General features: G+C 43.1%; 1 long non-coding RNA gene across 2 annotated transcripts in view; it reads right to left on the bottom strand.

The window, feature by feature from the left end:
• Positions 1-17403, bottom strand: part of LOC310843007 — a 57700-nt gene that overhangs the window by 34567 nt on the left and 5730 nt on the right. For both annotated transcript variants that reach the window (XR_014563446.1, XR_014563447.1), the window contains exon 2: positions 15872-16008. This is a non-coding gene — a long non-coding RNA (uncharacterized lncRNA). The remainder of the gene's footprint in view (positions 1-15871; positions 16009-17403) is intronic.

The raw sequence follows: 17403 nt of genomic DNA, 5'->3' as shown, positions 1-17403 counted from the left end.
GTGCAGTTATCGTGGCTGTCCAGACGGGGAATGCGCTGGTCTGAGTTCCTGCCGCGGATCCGAAGGCAGCTGCTTTTAGAAGGGCCACCCTCGGCTGTTGTGGTGCAGCTGGGGGAGAATGACCTAGTTGCCATGGACTGTTTTTCACTTCATGCTGCTATTGTGGCTGACCTGGAGGTTTTGCAGGCAATGGTGCCTGCAGCAAAAATATTTTGGTCTAAGCTTTTGCAACGCCGAGTTTGGAGGGGCAGTCAGTGCCCAGATGCCACTGAAAGGGTCAGAAAGCGCATCAACTCTGCGGCGTCTAAGAAGGTTTTGGAATTGGGTGGAGATGTGATTACCCATCCTGAGATTCATTTTAAGGCTGCACCCTTTTTCAGACCTGACGGCGTGCATCTTTCAGCCTCGGGGAATGAGGCATGGCTGGGTGCAGTGGTGGCCAAACTGAGGGTTTGGTTGGGTTTGTGAGTGGTTGGCGGTGAGCTGGGGCTCTATGGCGGTTAGGCATTGGTTAAATTGGTGCTTGGAGGGGTAAGTGCCTATCCCTCCAAATGATGCGGATGGGAATTCCGTTAAAGGAATCCAGGGGCTTGCCATTCTTTTCGTCCTTGTCCCCGGAGTCGGACCTGGGCCGTGCAAGCCCCACCGGAACATGAGGGTGAGAGGTGAGGGACTGGGTCTCAGCTCCATTTTCTCACCCAATACTTGTTTCCCACGCTGGCTTCTGTTGATGGCCGGAAGACCAGCTCTGTCCCTGAGGGCAAGGACAGTAGTCATAACCAATGCCTAAGCAACCACTCACGTATTTTGTATTTGAATAAAGTTGTGGCCAAAATTATGCCAAAAACCTTAAACAAAAATTGATGTGTGTAGCGTGAATTTTTTTGGGGGGTGGCTTGTGGGACTCAACACGCAAAGCGTGTTCTCCCTAACAGAGAGCACGTGTTGCGGTTGGGAAAACAAGCCACCCTGCGGTGAATGGGGTTTTCTAGAACCAAAGCCTTTAAGGGGTTAAAATTGGGTTGCTGGGGATTTTTGATTGTTGCCAATTTGGAGGAGGGGTCATTAGTCTATAAATACAGGGGACGGACATTCGGACGTCCTCTTGGCTGATTTACACTGGATCACCCGCCCTCCCTCCCTTTAATTAGGATGGTGTCATGCCTGATTGACCATGCTATGCCTGTCATGGGGTCGTTCGCCTTTGAGCGGGGGCCTGGTAGGAATTTTGCCATCTGGCTGATTGGCTGGTGCCATTTGGTTTTTGCCTACTGCGTAGCAAATCGTCACAACTTGTAAGGTTGGCGGTTAGGCATTGGTTAAATTGGTGCTTGGAGGGGTAAGTGCCTATCCCTCCAAATGATGCGGATGGGAATTCCGTTAAAGGAATCCAGGGGCTTGCCATTCTTTTCGTCCTTGTCCCCGGAGTCGGACCTGGGCCGTGCAAGCCCCACCGGAACATGAGGGTGAGAGGTGAGGGACTGGGTCTCAGCTCCATTTTCTCACCCAATACTTGTTTCCCACGCTGGCTTCTGTTGATGGCCGGAAGACCAGCTCTGTCCCTGAGGGCAAGGACAATAGTCATAACCAATGCCTAAGCAACCACTCACGTATTTTGTATTTGAATAAAGTTGTGGCCAAAATTATGCCAAAAACCTTAAACAAAAATTGATGTGTGTAGCGTGAATTTTTTTGGGGGGTGGCTTGTGGGACTCAACACGCAACTAACTTAGTTGGTCTTTAAGGTGCTACTGGAAGGATTTTTTTTTGTCCAAAAGAGCAGTTCATAAAGAAGAGTACATGCAGGGAGTAGAACAGTCTGAAGACATGTTCTTTTGACAATAATGATGTAGGATTTATAGAGGACAACAAGAATAAGCTCATAATGCAGCTTATTTTTTGCGATGCTCTTTGTACCCCAGGCTAGAGCGATAATCCATCATGGACCTTTGAGTAATTAAAACAAGTCAGATAAATTGAAAGAGTCCATCTTTGGGTTTGGGGTCGTTTTTTGGGGTTTCTTTTTACTCGTTAATAAATTTTGCATGACTTGGCTGTCCTCTGTTCCCATGCAAATGACAGCAATATGGAAGAAAATTAAACATGTGTGCTCCAGCTTGGATCAAAATATAATTCAACTGTGGCCCTGGCAAAGACTGAGCTCCTGGCATCACATTTATATGTATGGATTGCACATCTGCCACACTGTCGCAAATATGCAGTAATGATCAGAACAGAATCTCTCTTTTTTGGCATTTCCACTTGGTCAGAAATACTTATTTTAGAAATTTAAGCGTTGCTGCAGAACATATGGTTTAGATAATGGGAAATAGCTTTTTTTAGAGCTCATGTTGCATAGAGGCTAAGAGTATGAAGTGAGCCAGGATGGAAGGAAGTTCTGTTTCAAATTTCATCTCGACTATAATAGGGAAGTCTGCACCTCTCAACAAGTCAAACATGGCCTAAAAGGCAATAATAATAATAATAATAATAATAATAATAATAATAATAATAATACCCCCCATCTGACTGGGTTGCCCCAGCCACTTTGGGTGGCTTCCAGCATATACAGAAACATAAAAAAATCAAACATTAAAAACTTCTCTGTACAGGGCTGCCTTCAAATGTCTTCTAAAGGTAGTATAGTTACTTATCTCTTTGACATCTGATGGGTGTTCCACAGGGCAGATGTGACCGCTGAGAAGGCCCTCTGCCTGGTTCCCTGTAAACTTACTTCTCGCAGTGAATGAACCGCCAGAAGGCCCTCAGAGCTGGACATCAGTGTCTGGGCTGAATGGTTCTCTGGGCTTCTCCTAGCTAGATTTCCCCCTGCACCCAGTCACACATCGATACACCCTTGGGGTGCTTTTGCCTGGCTAGAAGGTCTCCTTGAACTGTAATAATGCCTCTCACTTGATGTGTGTGCATGCCACCCAATTTTGTCTTGGCTACCCCAGGCTTAGGGACGCAGGTGGCGCTGTGGGTTAAACCACAGCGCCTAGGACTTGCCAATCAGAAGGTCGGTGGTTCGAATCCCTGTGACAGGGTGAGTGCCAGTTGCTCGGTCCCTGTTCCTGACAACCTAGCAGTTCGAAAGCATGTCAAAGTGCAAGTAGATAAATAGGTACCACTCCAGCGGGAAGGTAAACGGCATTTCCGTGCGCTGCTCTGGTTCACCAGAAGCAGCTTAGTCATGCTGGCCACATGACCCGGAAGCTGTACGCCAGCTCCCTCGGCCGATAAAGCAAGATGAGCGCCGCAACCCCAGAGTCAGTCACGACTGGACCTAATGGTCAGGGGTCCCTTTACCTTTACCTTACCCCAGGCTTTATTCCCAAATCCTTCTAAATGTAGATCAAGTTACATACACACATGTCCAGATCCTGAAGCAGAGCTCTAAGGTACATGGCTAGGCAAAGTACCGGTACTATGGTGTAGTGAAATGTGAGTAGGCATGAATAGGACGAACAGCTCACACAGGGCCCCCTGAATTATCCATGATTGACATATGTGCATGAATTCATGCATTCACTCCACCACCATGATCTATATGACCCCATATCTAAGGAAGAAATACATGGAGGGGAAGAATTATTATGTGAATTCCAGAGCCAGCCCATTGGATTGGAGTATAGTGTTTAATTTCATATAGGAAGATAGAATGCCCTTTGGGGTTTGTTTTTTTTTGATAGCCATATTTAGAACCTCACGTATTTCATCCTTGCATTGTGTCAACAATGTGGATAGCCGAGTAGTTTCACTTGTCTAGAAGTGTGGCCAGGCTAACAATGCTGACTTTTAATACTTCCTGTGGAATGAGCTTTTAAAAGCTGTGCACAAGTGTTCACCATATGCCCCGCATACCCAATCTGTTGTGTGACTATGGGGCTGATTGCTTACTGCTGTTCTTCATGTCCCAGGACAACCTTAGCAAAGAGGGATTTTTCTTTTCTTAAAAAAGGATTTGGCTGGGTGGCACACAATTAATACATAACATAAAACAAATGGGACCAGAATCAGTATATTAGTTAAACAATACATGAAATAGATCTCATCCTAAAGTTTATTATGGCTTGCTTAGCTGTTGCAAACTAAGCACCAAACATCATTTCCTGATGTTTGAGAGCACAAATGTGCATGTACACTAAGGTTACCAGACGTCCCCGTTTCCCGGGGACAGTCCATGGATTTACAAATCAGTCCCCATACAAAATCCATTGAAGATGAAAAGTGTTCCCGGATTCATTGAAAAAAATCTGGTAACCTTAATGTACACTCCAACAAACAGATATATTTGAGTGCAGATTGCTGATTTAAAGTGGCTACAATTGAAAGATGGTCCAAATGAATTAAACAGGATGACTGTCAAACAGGGATAAGTCCCAGAGTCATCACAACACACACAAAGAATTGGGTAACCAAAATGTCCACATGGCCGCTGAAATCATGGCATTATGTGTTACAACTGTGTCTATTGGAAGTAAAGTAGGCCTTTACTTTGTCTTGTGACCACAAAAGTACTGTCTAAAATAGAAATATCAAACTTCTGTCTCTTCTCAAACTATGCCTTGCCAACCAAGCAGAACAAAATACTCTGGTTTTGCCCCTTGGATCACCAAAATCTGCTGCTGGGTCTGCCCCAGATCTGTCCAGTTCTTGGACTTAGCACCCTAGCTCTACCACTGACACATGCTATATTTGCTCTGCTCCAAAGATAGATATGGGATCAGTTTTGCAAGTTGGCAATCTTACTCATGATCCAGGAGCTGGAGAGGAATTATTTCTTGCAAACTGATTTTACAGCACACGTACCAGTGGCGTAGCGTGGGTTGTCAGCACCCGGGGCAAGGCAAGTGATTTGCGCCCCCTAACCCGTGGATTTGCCCTAACCCCAGAAGTTGCGCCCCCCCTGCACCCCCCACGCTACGCCACTGTGGAGTCGTCCGCCATCCTGAGCCAGCGGACCGACCGATCGCTCGCCCGCCCGGAGCCGCTGCGGCCGGAGAGCTGCGGCCGATCGCGCTGCGCCCTCTGCCCGCCGCCGGCTCTAGGCCAAACCCCGGGCCCGACTCGGGAAGCAAATACCGCGCATGAGAGGAAAAGACGCGCAAACCCCCGGCGCAGGCAAAGCGCTTGTTGACACGGGAGGGGAGGGGGGGAGAGGAAACGCTGCTGGTGCCGCTGCTCCTCGGCAGCGGCTCCTCCTCTTAGCCCGCCCTGCTTACATTTGCGCCAATCCCCGCCCACTAAAGCCTTTGCGCCTCCCAATGGGAAGCCTTGCCGGGCGGCGGCCTCTGCTGCCTGAGAGTTCTAAAGCCACGCCCACTTTCCCAGAGACTGGCTGTTCTGAGGGATCCAGGGCAGGGCCGGCGTGCGCGCGCGCTTCTTGCTGCCCGGGCGCTTGCTCTAATCCCGCCTTCCCTGGGAGGGAGGGACGGCGGTGGCCGCGAGCGTCCGGGGTGGGGCACGCGCTGGCTCTCCCTGGCGCCCCCGCGCCTGGCGTTCTATCAGCGCCACCAGGACCAGATAGGGGCAGAGAGCTCCGAGTGCGCCCCCAAAAATGTTGCGCCCGGTGCGGCTGGCACCCCTTGCACCCCCCACGCTACGCCACTGACACGTACACAGTTAGCCTTCCTTCTAGGCTAATTGATGCTATCATAGCAATAAGGGTTTCTGTCTTTGTTGCTGAATAATAATAATAATAAGAGTTTGGATTTGAAATCCTGCTTTATTACTACCCTAAGGAGTCTCAAAGCGGCTAAGATTCTATTTTCCCTTCCTCCCCCACAACAAACACTGTGAGGTGAGTGAGGCTGAGAGACTTCAAACAAGTGTGACTGGCCCAAGGTCACCCAGCAGCTGAATGTGGAGGAGCGGAGACACGAACCCGGTTCACCAGATTACAAGACTACCGCTCTTAACCACTACACCACACTGGCTATCAGTTTCTAACAAAACCACATGCTTTATTAAGCAAAATATTAATATACTGCCGACTGATATAAAATATCATGACTGTGTACAGCAATGGCCTCTCACCCCTTTTCAGGTGGGTGCTGATTGCGGAACTTGCCTCCATCCACCACCCTCAACCACTAGGGTCCACGTTATTAGGGGAATTCCCCGGCCGGCAGAATCAAGGGGCGGGGAACCCTTGCAAAAATGCCACCTTTAAATGGGCCAATCAGTGGCCCTGCCAGATGGGCAGTGCCTTACCGGCTGGCCAGACATTAGCTATAGGCCATGTCCGTTCAGCCAGCAACACAAAAAAGTTGACCATGTCTGCCCTCCGCAGCACAGCTAGCCAAAAAGCAAAGACTGAAGAAAGAAGAAAGATAAGTAAGCCTAGGAGGAGAAAAGCATATGGGAACGGCTCTAAATAATGTACAATAAAACCTAAAACATCACAGAAACAAGACAAAATAATCATTAAAACGATTGGCTAATCAAGGAAGTTTAAACAGCTGCATCAGCCTGTCAACAGAAAAAGGTCTTCAAGTGAATCCTGAAAATCATAAATGAGAATGTCTGCTGAAACTCTGCCTGAAGCGTATTCCACAGCATGGGAGCTGGCAAGCTTCTGACGCCCAAGGGGCAACTAACAGTGTTTCCTCAGTTTGGTTTGGGGCTGCAGCATAGGTGGAGTGTGAGTCATGGCCCTAAACAGCCATGGGGCTGAGGTTAACATTGGAGAGGAAAACATAGAGGCTTCATACAGGTGATATACATAGAGAGAATGCAATTTTCTGTATTTTGCTTGCAATGGAGACACAATTAGTTGGGATGAGAGACACATCTTTATCTATGGCTACACTCATGGAATTCCTTAGTCCACAAGGTTTATCCACTTTTCTGCTGGGCAGATGAGGTTTTATATGGTGAGCTTTGCTAAAGGTATTATTATTATTATTATTATTATTATTATTATTATTATTATTCACTGATCCTGTAAACATGAAGGAGCATCTTCACCCCCATCACTCAGTCCCGACACTGAGATCCAGCACCAAGGGCCTTCTGGTGGTTCCCTCACTGAGAAGTGAAGCTACAGGAAACCAGGCAGAGGGCCTTCTCAATAGTAGTGTCCACCCTGTGGAATGCCCTCCTAGCAGATGTTAAGAAGATGAGTAATTATATATAATTATATAACATTTAGGAAACATCTGAAGGTAGCCCTGTATAGAGAAGCTTTTTAAGATTTAACTGTTTACTATGATTTTATATACTTTTATTTTACATATGTTTTTATAGGGAGTGGGTTTTTATAGGGAGTTTTTATAGGGAGTGGGTGGTGTTGTGGTCTAAACCACTGAGCCTCTTGGGCTTGCTGATCAGAAGGTTGGCAGTTCAAATCTGTGTGACTGTGGTGAGCTCCTGTTGCTCTGTCCAGCTCCTGCCAACCTAGCAGTTCAAAAGCAAACCAGTGGAAGTAGATAAATAGGTACCGCTGTGGCAGGAAGGTAAACAGTGTTTCTGTGCACTCTGGTTTCTTTCACAGTGTTCCATTGCACCAGAAGTGGTTTAGTCATGCTTGCCACATGACCCAGAAAGCTGTCTGTGGACAAACGCCGGCACCCTCGGCCTGAAAGCGAGATGAGTGCCACAACCCCATTGTCGCCTTTGACTTAACCGTCCAGGGGTCCTTTTCCATCACCTTATGTTTTTATATATGTTGAAAGCTGCTCAGAGTGGCTGGGGCAACCCAGTCAGATAGGCAGGGTGTAAATTAATCATCATCATCATCGATATTTACATTCTTTTATTATGGTTTGGGTGATGTAATAGCAGATTGGGTGACAATATCTCTAGAGGCATTCAAATCAGTCCAGTTTTGAACCATCACACCAAATTGGGTGAAGTCTGTTGTTTTGATTCAAAATGGTCCCCAACATTCAAATGCAGACAAAGACCTCCTCTACTGCAGGAACCCTGATGCCAAACTGGGTGATGATATGGCATCCGAACCCATAGAGATCAGACAGAGAAATCACTTTCCAAAATAGATTGCCATTCCTTCTTTCTACTCAATTTTAACAAGACCCATAAAAACATAGAACACTAATTGCTTGGATGAATCCGCGGTGGGCTTCAGACATAGCCTATAAATTTCACATGATTGGAAAGGTTTCCTGGGACGATATGCACCTGCAAATTGTTAGCCAACACCCAGTGACACATTTTACGGTCCTTCAGCAGCTCATAGTTTTATGCAGCTGTAGGACTACATGAATTCTGAATGCTTGACATTTGTCCTAAGTGGTGTTGACATTTCAGGGACTTAAAGAATCAAACAAAACACACAAGAACACAAATCCTTTGCATTTGATTTGCCCCATCAGCAGAAAAAGGAAGTCCTACCATCTCAGGAAGTTCAAATTATACTCAAAAGACATACAGCTGCAGAAATATAAAACAAGTAGTTGAAGGTCTGATTGCTATTAATGTATGGTATCTAGCCCTCCTTAATGGCTAGTTGCTTCCTGCTCCATAAGGTATCTACACACACACACACACACACACACAGAGAGAGAGAGAGAGAGAGAGAGAGAGATTAAATTTATTTCCATATTTATTATTTTCTCATGCTTATTTGTCAGACTACTAAGAACGTGGAGTTGTTTGTGAATAACCTCAAGAAGGAGCTCACAGGAGTCCATTTCTCATGTGAAAATTGCCATGCCATGGGGATCATTTATAAAGGTATAGGAACTCAGGAGCTCAGAAATACTAAGTCTGATCTATAAATTAATATTGTTCCTTCTGTCAACATTAGCAAAACAAGGAGCTCCCTCCCAAGGCATAGACCTTTCTGCTGAAAAAATATCTCACATGGTCCAGAAAATGTGAACAATATTAAAACTTTTTGAAATAACTACGTCCACATTCAGCCTGTCAAAGGATGGCTGTCAGTTTCCAAAGCAGCAAATCAGTAAGAACACAATTCAGAGCAATGTTTGGAGGCAATATACTGTGGTACCTCGGGTTAAGAACTTAATTTGTTCTGAGGTCCATTCTTAACCTGAAACTGTTCTTAATCTGAGGTACCACTTTAGCTAATGAGGCCTCCCACTGCCACTGCGCCGCCGCACAATTTCTGTTCTCACCCTGAAGCAAAGTTCTTAACCCCAGGCACTATTTCTGGGTTAGTGGAGTCTGTAACCTGAAGCGTCTGTAAACTGAAGCGTCTGTAACCTGAGGTACCACTGTACATCTATACCAGAGGAGGGGAACATCTGTCCTGAGGGCAAAATACATCCACCCAAACTCCTTTATTTGACCCTTGAGATTGTCCCCAGGCCATACTCCCACTGGGCTGGCTTCACACCTTCCTTGTATTTTTGCTTGGCCAGAATTTGCCCTCAAACTCTGATAATGATCTGTGCTTGCTGGAATGGAGAATAGATAGGAGCGTTTGTAGACACTAGCCTACTGTATTAAGGTAACTTTCATATTTATTGATCCACCCACTTTTGCCTCTGCCCCCCACCCCCAAGTGCCTCCTGCAGGGTTGCCCAGGAGGGAATCTGAAAAAGACACACCATATCAGAACTTCCAAGTGTCCCTATTTTCTAGGGACAGTCCCGGATTTACAGGAACCGTCATGATTTCTGAATTGATCCTGGAATGTCCCACTTTTCCTTAGGACGTCCCTATTTTCATTAGAGAAATGTTGAAGGGTCTGGAGTTATGCGACCCCTAGCCAAAGAGATGATTAACTATACAACTCTTAGAAGACATCTGAAGGCAGCCCTATATGAGGAAGTTTTTTTGAAAAAAATATGTTTAGTGTTTTGTTTTTACGTATATATATTGGAAGCCATCCAGAGTGCAAAGAAACGAGGAGGATCTTCAGAAGGGAGTGGTGGAACGGACTTCAGAAGCAGATATTCTAAATTTAACATTTGGACTGAAACCACAGACAGAGGAAGAACAGAATCAGGGAGCAGCTGGAGGAGGGACTAACTAAACAACAAGATGTCTCTGCAATTTCTAAGCTGGAACTGCAATGGCTTGAACCTTCCCAGAAAAAGGCGTGAGGTTTTTCATATCTTGAAAAGAGAACAATTGGACTTGATTTGCTTACAAGATACCCACGTGACCAGGGCACACAGAAAATTGTTTATAAATAAAAGATTAGGACAATAATTTATTTCATCAGACAAAGTTAAGAAAAGAGGTGATCTACGCAAAGGAAAAGTTGGCCCCAAAGCTGATTTTTAAAGATGAACAAGGAAGATTTTTGGCAATTGAAATACAAGTCCAAGGAGAAAATTTTTTGACAGTTGGAATTTATGCACCAAACGAAGGGAAGGCAGAATTCTTCAAGAAGTTGCATGAGACTTTAATGGACCATTTGGATTATAATGTAATTATGATGGGAGATATGAATGGTGTGGTCTCCACAAACATGGACAAAGCACAAAGATGGGAGATTACCAAAGACTTTCTTTGAAATGACTGAAAATATGGATTTGATTGACATTTGGAGAACAATGAACCCTCTGGAAAGAGAGGGAACCTTTTTCTCTGAAGCAAACATGACATGGACAAGAATTGACCAAATATGGGTTACTAGTGGGATGGCTCCAAAGATAAAAAAAGTAGAAATCTGCCCAAAGACTTGCTCCGACCGTAACGCCGTAAAGATGGAGATGAAATTGACAACAGCTGGCTCCTTTAGATGGAGAATGAATGACACCCTATTTAGAGATGAAGAGATTTACAAGAAGGCCCCAAAAAACTTTGAAAGACTATTTTGAGATAAATCTGAGGACAGATGTCGAGAAAAGAATAATTTGGGACGCAAGTAAAGCTGTGATGCAAGGTTTCCTAATACAACAGAATTCTTTAAAGAGGAAGAAACAAAATGAGAAGAAAGATAAGATCCTGGAAAAGATGAAAGAAGGAGAAAAGAAATTGAGGTCAAAACCAAAGTCTCATGAGATTTTAAGAGAAATTAAGTTTTACCAGATGCAGTATATGGAACTGATGAATCAAGAGATAGAATGGAAAATTAAGCAAATGAGACAAAGGACATTCGAATCAGCAGACAAATGTGGGAAACTTCTAGCATGGCAATTGAAGAAGAGACAAAAATTGAACACAGTTACAAGTTTGGAAGTGGAAGGAAAGAACATTTATAAACCAAACGAGATTAGTAACTGTTTTCAGAGTTACTTTAGAAGATTATATGCAAGAGGGCCGGAGAATGAAGGAGAAATAGATGACTTTCTTAAGAAATATGGTTTACAAAAGATTTCACAACAAAGTACAATGGTTTTGAATGAGAAAATAACAGAACAAGAAATAGAGGGTGCCATTCAAAATATGCAATTAGGGAAATCTCCAGGACCAGATGGGTTGACCTCCAGATATTACAAGGCTTTGAAGGAATGGTTAGTACAACCGCTGAAGGAGGTCTGCAATGAAATTTTAGAGGGGAAAAAGGCACCGGAAAGAAGCATTTATTACACTTATACCAAAAACTGAGACTGAAAAGAACCAGATAAAGAACTACCGCCCTATATCATTACTTAATGTGGATTACAAAATATTTGCTGACATTTTGGCAAAAAGATTGAAGAAGGTGTTGGTGGAAGAGATTCACAAGGACCAGGCTGGCTTTCTCCCAGGGAGACATTTGTCAGACAATGTGAGAAATATAATTGACATTATGGAATTGCTAGAAGTCAACATTAACACAAAGGCGGTATTGATATTTGTGGATGCGGAGAAAGCTTTTGATAACATTTCCTGGAATTTTATGAAGAAGAATCTCCATGGGATGGGGGTAGGCCAAAGATTTGAAAATGGTATAGGTGCAATATATTCTGAACAAAAAGCGAAATTAATTGTGAACAATGTGGTTACTGAAGAACGTCCAATAGAAAAAGGGACACGACAGGGGTGCCCAATATCCCCATTACTTTTTATACCTGTCTTGGAGGTTTTGTTAAATATGATCGGGGGGACCAGCTGGTTAAAGGAATTCAGGTCGGAGCTAAACAATACAAATTGAGGGCCTTTGCAGATGACTTAGTTTTAACTTTACAACAGCCAGACACTAGTACGAAAAGAGTTTTAGAACTAATTCAAGCTTTTGGTCATGTAGCAGGATTTAAGTTAAATAAGCAAAAAACTAAAGTTTTGGAGAAAAACTTAACAAATGCTGAAAAAGAGAGATTTCAAAGTGAAACTAGATTAATGGTGGCAAAGAAAGTGAAATATTTGGGGATTAACATGACATCTAAGAATGTGAACCTATTTAAAGATAACTATGATAAATGTTGGACAGAGATAAAGAAAGATCTAGAAATATGGTCAAGTTTGAGACTTTCCTTGTTAGGCCGAATTGCTGTAATTAAGATGAATGTATTGCCTAGAATGTTATTCTTGTTCCAAACATTACAGATTGTTGATAGAATGGACTGTTTCAAGAAGTGGCAGAAAGATATATCTAAATTTGTCTGGCAGGGCAAAAAGCCCAGAATAAAATTTAAGATATTAACTGATGCAAAAGATAGAGGGGGGTTTGCCCTGCCGGACTTAAAACTGTACTATGAATCGGCAGCTTTCTGCTGGTTGAAAGACTGGCTACTTCTTGAGAATACAGACATTTTGGATTTGGAAGGGTTTGATAATAGATTCGGTTGGCATGCATATATATGGTATGACAAGGTAAAAACTCATAAAGGATTTAAAAACCATATTGTCAGGAAAGCACTATATAATGTTTGGATTCGATATAAAGATTTGCTGGAAAATAGAACCCCTAGGTGGTTGTCACCAATGGAAGCTAAGGAGGTGAAAAAACTTAATATGGAATCGAAATGGCCAAAATATTGTGAAATATTGGAGCAAGAGAGTGGAAAAATCAAATTACAGAATTTTGAGAAAATGAAGTCTAAGGTACGAGATTGGCTTCATTACTATCAAATAATGGAAGTGTTCAAACAAGACAGGAAAATTGGCTTCCAGGTGGAGAGATCAAAATTAGAAACAGAACTGTTAGAACCCAATACTAAGAATTTGTCAAGAATGTATAACCTGCTGTTGAAATGGAATACACTAGATGAGACGGTTAAATCAGCTATGATTAAGTGGGCACAAGACATTGGTCATGACATTATGTTTGCTGACTGGGAACAGTTATGGACCACCGGCATAAATTTTACGGCATGTAATGCCTTAAGAGAAAATATTATGAAAATGATTTACAGGTGGTACATGACCCCAGTCAAGCTTGCAAAAATTTATCATTTGCCCAATAATAAATGTTGGAAATGTAATGAGACTGAAGGTACCTTCTACCACCTTTGGTGGACTTGCCCGAGGATTAAGGCCCTCTGGGAAATGATTTCTAATGAAATTAAGAAGGTACTTAAATGTACTTTTCATAAGAAACCAGAGGCATTTCTCCTGGGCATGGTCGGCCAACTGGTGTCTAAGAAGGACAGGACGTTTTTTATGTATGCTACCACAGCAGCAAGGATCCTTCTAGCAAAGTATTGGAAGACACAAGAAATACCCACATTGGAAGAATGGCAGACGAAGGTGATTGACTATATGGGACTTGCGGAGATGACCGGCAGAATCCGTGACCAAGAAAAAGAGACGGTGGAAGAAGACTGGAAGAAATTTAAAGTATATCTTAAGAATTGTTGTAAAATTGAAGAGTGCTAAAATGTCAAGGGAAAAGAAAATATTTAATTATAGCTGTAATTGATTAAGTATGAGAAGAAGCTAAAAAAGAAAATAAGTAATTAGACAATTGGTGTGAGGAGTTGTTGAAAAAATCTCAAAACAGGGATGCAGAAAAGGGGAGGTAAGGGGAAGTCTGAGAAGTAAGGTTATGAAAAAGATGTTTGAAATTATACATGTTTATATGTTTTGTTTGTTTATGTATTGTATGTTGTTTTGTTTTTAAATCTGTGTTGAAAAAACCAATAAAAAATTATTAAAAAAAACAACAACAGAGTGGCTGGGGCACTATTTAATAATAATTAAATAGGATGTCTCTATTTTTGTTGGAGAAATATTGGAGAGTATTCCATGCCTGCTTTAAATACTATCTGCTTTATGCTGTGTGTTTCCAAGATGGAACCAGCTTCAGCTGAAGCCTTTCTGAAGTATGCATTTTAATCATAGAATCATAGAATCATAGAGTTGGAAGAGACCACAAGGGCCATCGAGTCCAACCCCCTGCCAAGCAGGAAACACCATCAGAGCACTCCTGACATATGGTTGTCAAGCCTCTGCTTAAAGACCTCCAAAGAAGGAGACTCCACCACACTCCTTGGCAGCAGATTCCACTGTCGAACAGCTCTTACTGTCAGGAAGTTCTTCCTAATGTTTAGGTGGAATCTCCTTTCTTGTAGTTTGGATCCATTGCTCCGTGTCCGCTTCTCTGGAGCAGCAGAAAACAACCTTTCTCCTTCCTCTATGTGACATCCTTTTATATATTTGAACATGGCTATCATATCACCCCTTAACCTCCTCTTCTCCAGGCTAAACATGCCCAGCTCCCTTAGCCGTTCCTCATAAGGCATCGTTTCCAGGCCTTTGACCATTTTGGTTGCCCTCCTCTGGACACGTTCCAGTTTGTCAGTGTCCTTCTTGAACTGTGGTGCCCAGAACTGGACACAGTACTCCAGGTGAGGTCTGACCAGAGCAGAATACAATGGCACTATTACTTCCCTTGATCTAGATGCTATACTCCTATTGATGCAGCCCAGAATTGCATTGGCTTTTTTAGCTGCCGCGTCACACTGTTGGCTCATGTCAAGTTTGTGGTCAACCAAGACTCCTAGATCCTTTTCACATGTACTGCTCTCAAGCCAGGTGTCACCCATCTTGTATTTGTGCATTATTATAATCATTATTATAATCGATCAAATTTTATTGAACCAGTCTGCTATTGTTTGAGGGTTGCTTTTCTTCCAGGCTAACTATTACTTTCAGGTCTATTTCTAGCAAAGTTTTTGGTTCCAGAGATGAGGAGCCACCTCTCACTTAATTCATTGTGTTGCTGATTAAATCCCAAAACATCTGAATTTTTCAACATTCTGTGCAAACTAGGGGCTGCCAACCCTACTCTTTCAGCTTCCTGTTGAAGACCTTCATTTTTGAACAAGCCTTTTAGGTATTTTTTTTTAAATAGTCTATAGTTGTATTGGATTTCAGACCCCCCCCCCCCCATATATGGAATTGCTTTTATATGTGCAATTGGTTTCAATTCTTTTTACATATAGAATTGATTTAATCATTTTATTGTTTTTGTTGTGAATCGCTTTGAGATATTGCAAGAGAAGCAATCCATAAATGGAACTAATTAATCAATAATTTGTTTTCCTTTCTTACAGTTTCATATTTTCAACATAAGAAAATATTGCTGTTCTACATAATCTGATAAGTATTGAAAAAAGGGTGTTGGTTTTTTTTTAAAAAAAATTTTAGAGTCTTCTTTATAAACTTACCTTCTGTTGAGCAAGTGGGATATACATTTTGTTAATAAATAAATGATCCCTGGGAGTACAGATACTGAGGTAAACAAGAATTCACTTCTGATCCAATAATGCCTGGTTATATTAGGATGTCTGATAGTGTCAGTGCATCACTTATAATAATTGAATCAGCCCCAGGAACTTAAAGATAATTGAGTTTTAATAGATACCCTGTATCCACTGTGCCATTTATTATCAATTCTCTCTGTCATGTTACCCTTTAATACAAGGTAACAAACACTGAAGTAGTCAGGAATCATATCCTCAGTGGGAATATTCATGTAAATAAAGCAGGGCAGATACATTCCGTGTGCATTAATTAGCAAAATTAAATGTATACCTTCCCGCACAGGTTACATAATACCCACATTCTTAAAACTTGTCGTTTGCCATCTGTACTCAGCATGTTGTCACACATGATCGTTAACTTTGAAAAGCAAGTCTTGCTGAACAAAGGCCATGGAATAAATGGGTTGCCGTAAGAAAACAATTTAAAAAGAGTCACCTGTTGAGAAAAGACACTTAATCAAACCTTGGCTTAAAAGAGAGAGAGAGAAAGAGAGAGAGAGAGACCACCCAAGATTAACAGACCACTCCCCACTCCCTATGCACACACCAGTTTAAAACCAGGTATGTTATAAGAAATGACTGATTGTAAGAGTTTCGGATCGAAACCATCCTTTCTAAAAGTAGACCTTTTCGAATACCAAAGGGATGAATTACATGCCGGATGATTGACTGCAGATGATGCAAACTGGAGCTGATTTAAAGGACACATTTGGAAGGACAGAAAGCCAGCTTGGTTTAAGGCAGGCATAGGCAACCTTGGCCCTCCAGATGTTTGGGACTACAATTCCCATCATCCCTGACCACTGGTCTTGTTAGCTAGGGATCATGGGAGTTGTAGTCCCAAAACATCTGGAGGGCCGAGGTTGCCTATGCCTGCTTTAGGGCAATAGCAATGGTCTTGGGGCCTGAGAGAACCAGATTTTGATTCTTGCTTTGCGGTAGTCAGCCGCACTCAGACCTACCTGGAAGTCATCCCCATGCATGTGTGCTGGCTCAAGCGACTGGCATAGAAACAGCTACCTGACCTAATGTGCCTCTCAAAGGATTTGTTTATTTTATTATTATTTTGGTGGTAAAGTAAAGGTAAAGGTACCCCTGCCCGTACGGGCCAGTCTTGACAGACTCTGGGGTTGTGCGCCCATCTCACTTAAGAGGCCAGGGGCCAGCGCTGTCCGGAGACACTTCCGGGTCACGTGGCCAGCGTGACAAAGCTGCATCTGGTGAGCCAGAGCCGCACACGGAAACGCCGTTTACCTTCCCACTGGTAAACTTGCACCCGGAGGTGCTTTCGAACTGCTAGGTTGGCAGGCCCTGGGACCGAGCAGCGGGAGCGCACCCCACCGCAGGGATTCGAACCGCGACCTTTCGATCGGCAAGTCCTAGGCGCTGAGGCTTTAACCCACAGCGCCACCTGCGTCCCCCATTATTTTGGTGGGGGCAATGTCAAATAACAAATCTCCCTGGTAATATCAGAGAAAGGTTGCATAAAATGCCTTATAATAAACAAACAAATAAAGCAAGTATTTCTTTTGCTCTTCTTTTAACAGAAGAGGAGCTATGACCTTATTTGAGTTTGCGACTTCCATGTTTTGACACTCTTGCGAGCAACTCTCTTGTGTGTTTTTCAACAAGTCAATCAATGCTGTGTTATCAGAACAGCTCTAAGGGAGCCTGACCTGAAATCATGGTTCCTCTTTCGTTATGTTTTGGGTTGGGTTTCGTTGCCTTGGTTGAAAATAGGGATGGGATATAACCTGCCAGTTCCACTCTGCAGTTTATGTAGTTTTTGAGATAATGGCAATTTCCAATTCACAATAGACCCGGACACCAA

This window comes from Podarcis gaigeae (genome assembly GCF_964106915.1).
Source record: "Podarcis gaigeae genome assembly, chromosome: 4".
NCBI lineage: Eukaryota > Metazoa > Chordata > Lepidosauria > Squamata > Lacertidae > Podarcis > Podarcis gaigeae.
The sequence above is the reverse complement of the archived record's forward strand: the minus strand, read 5'-3'. Positions and strand labels throughout refer to the sequence as shown.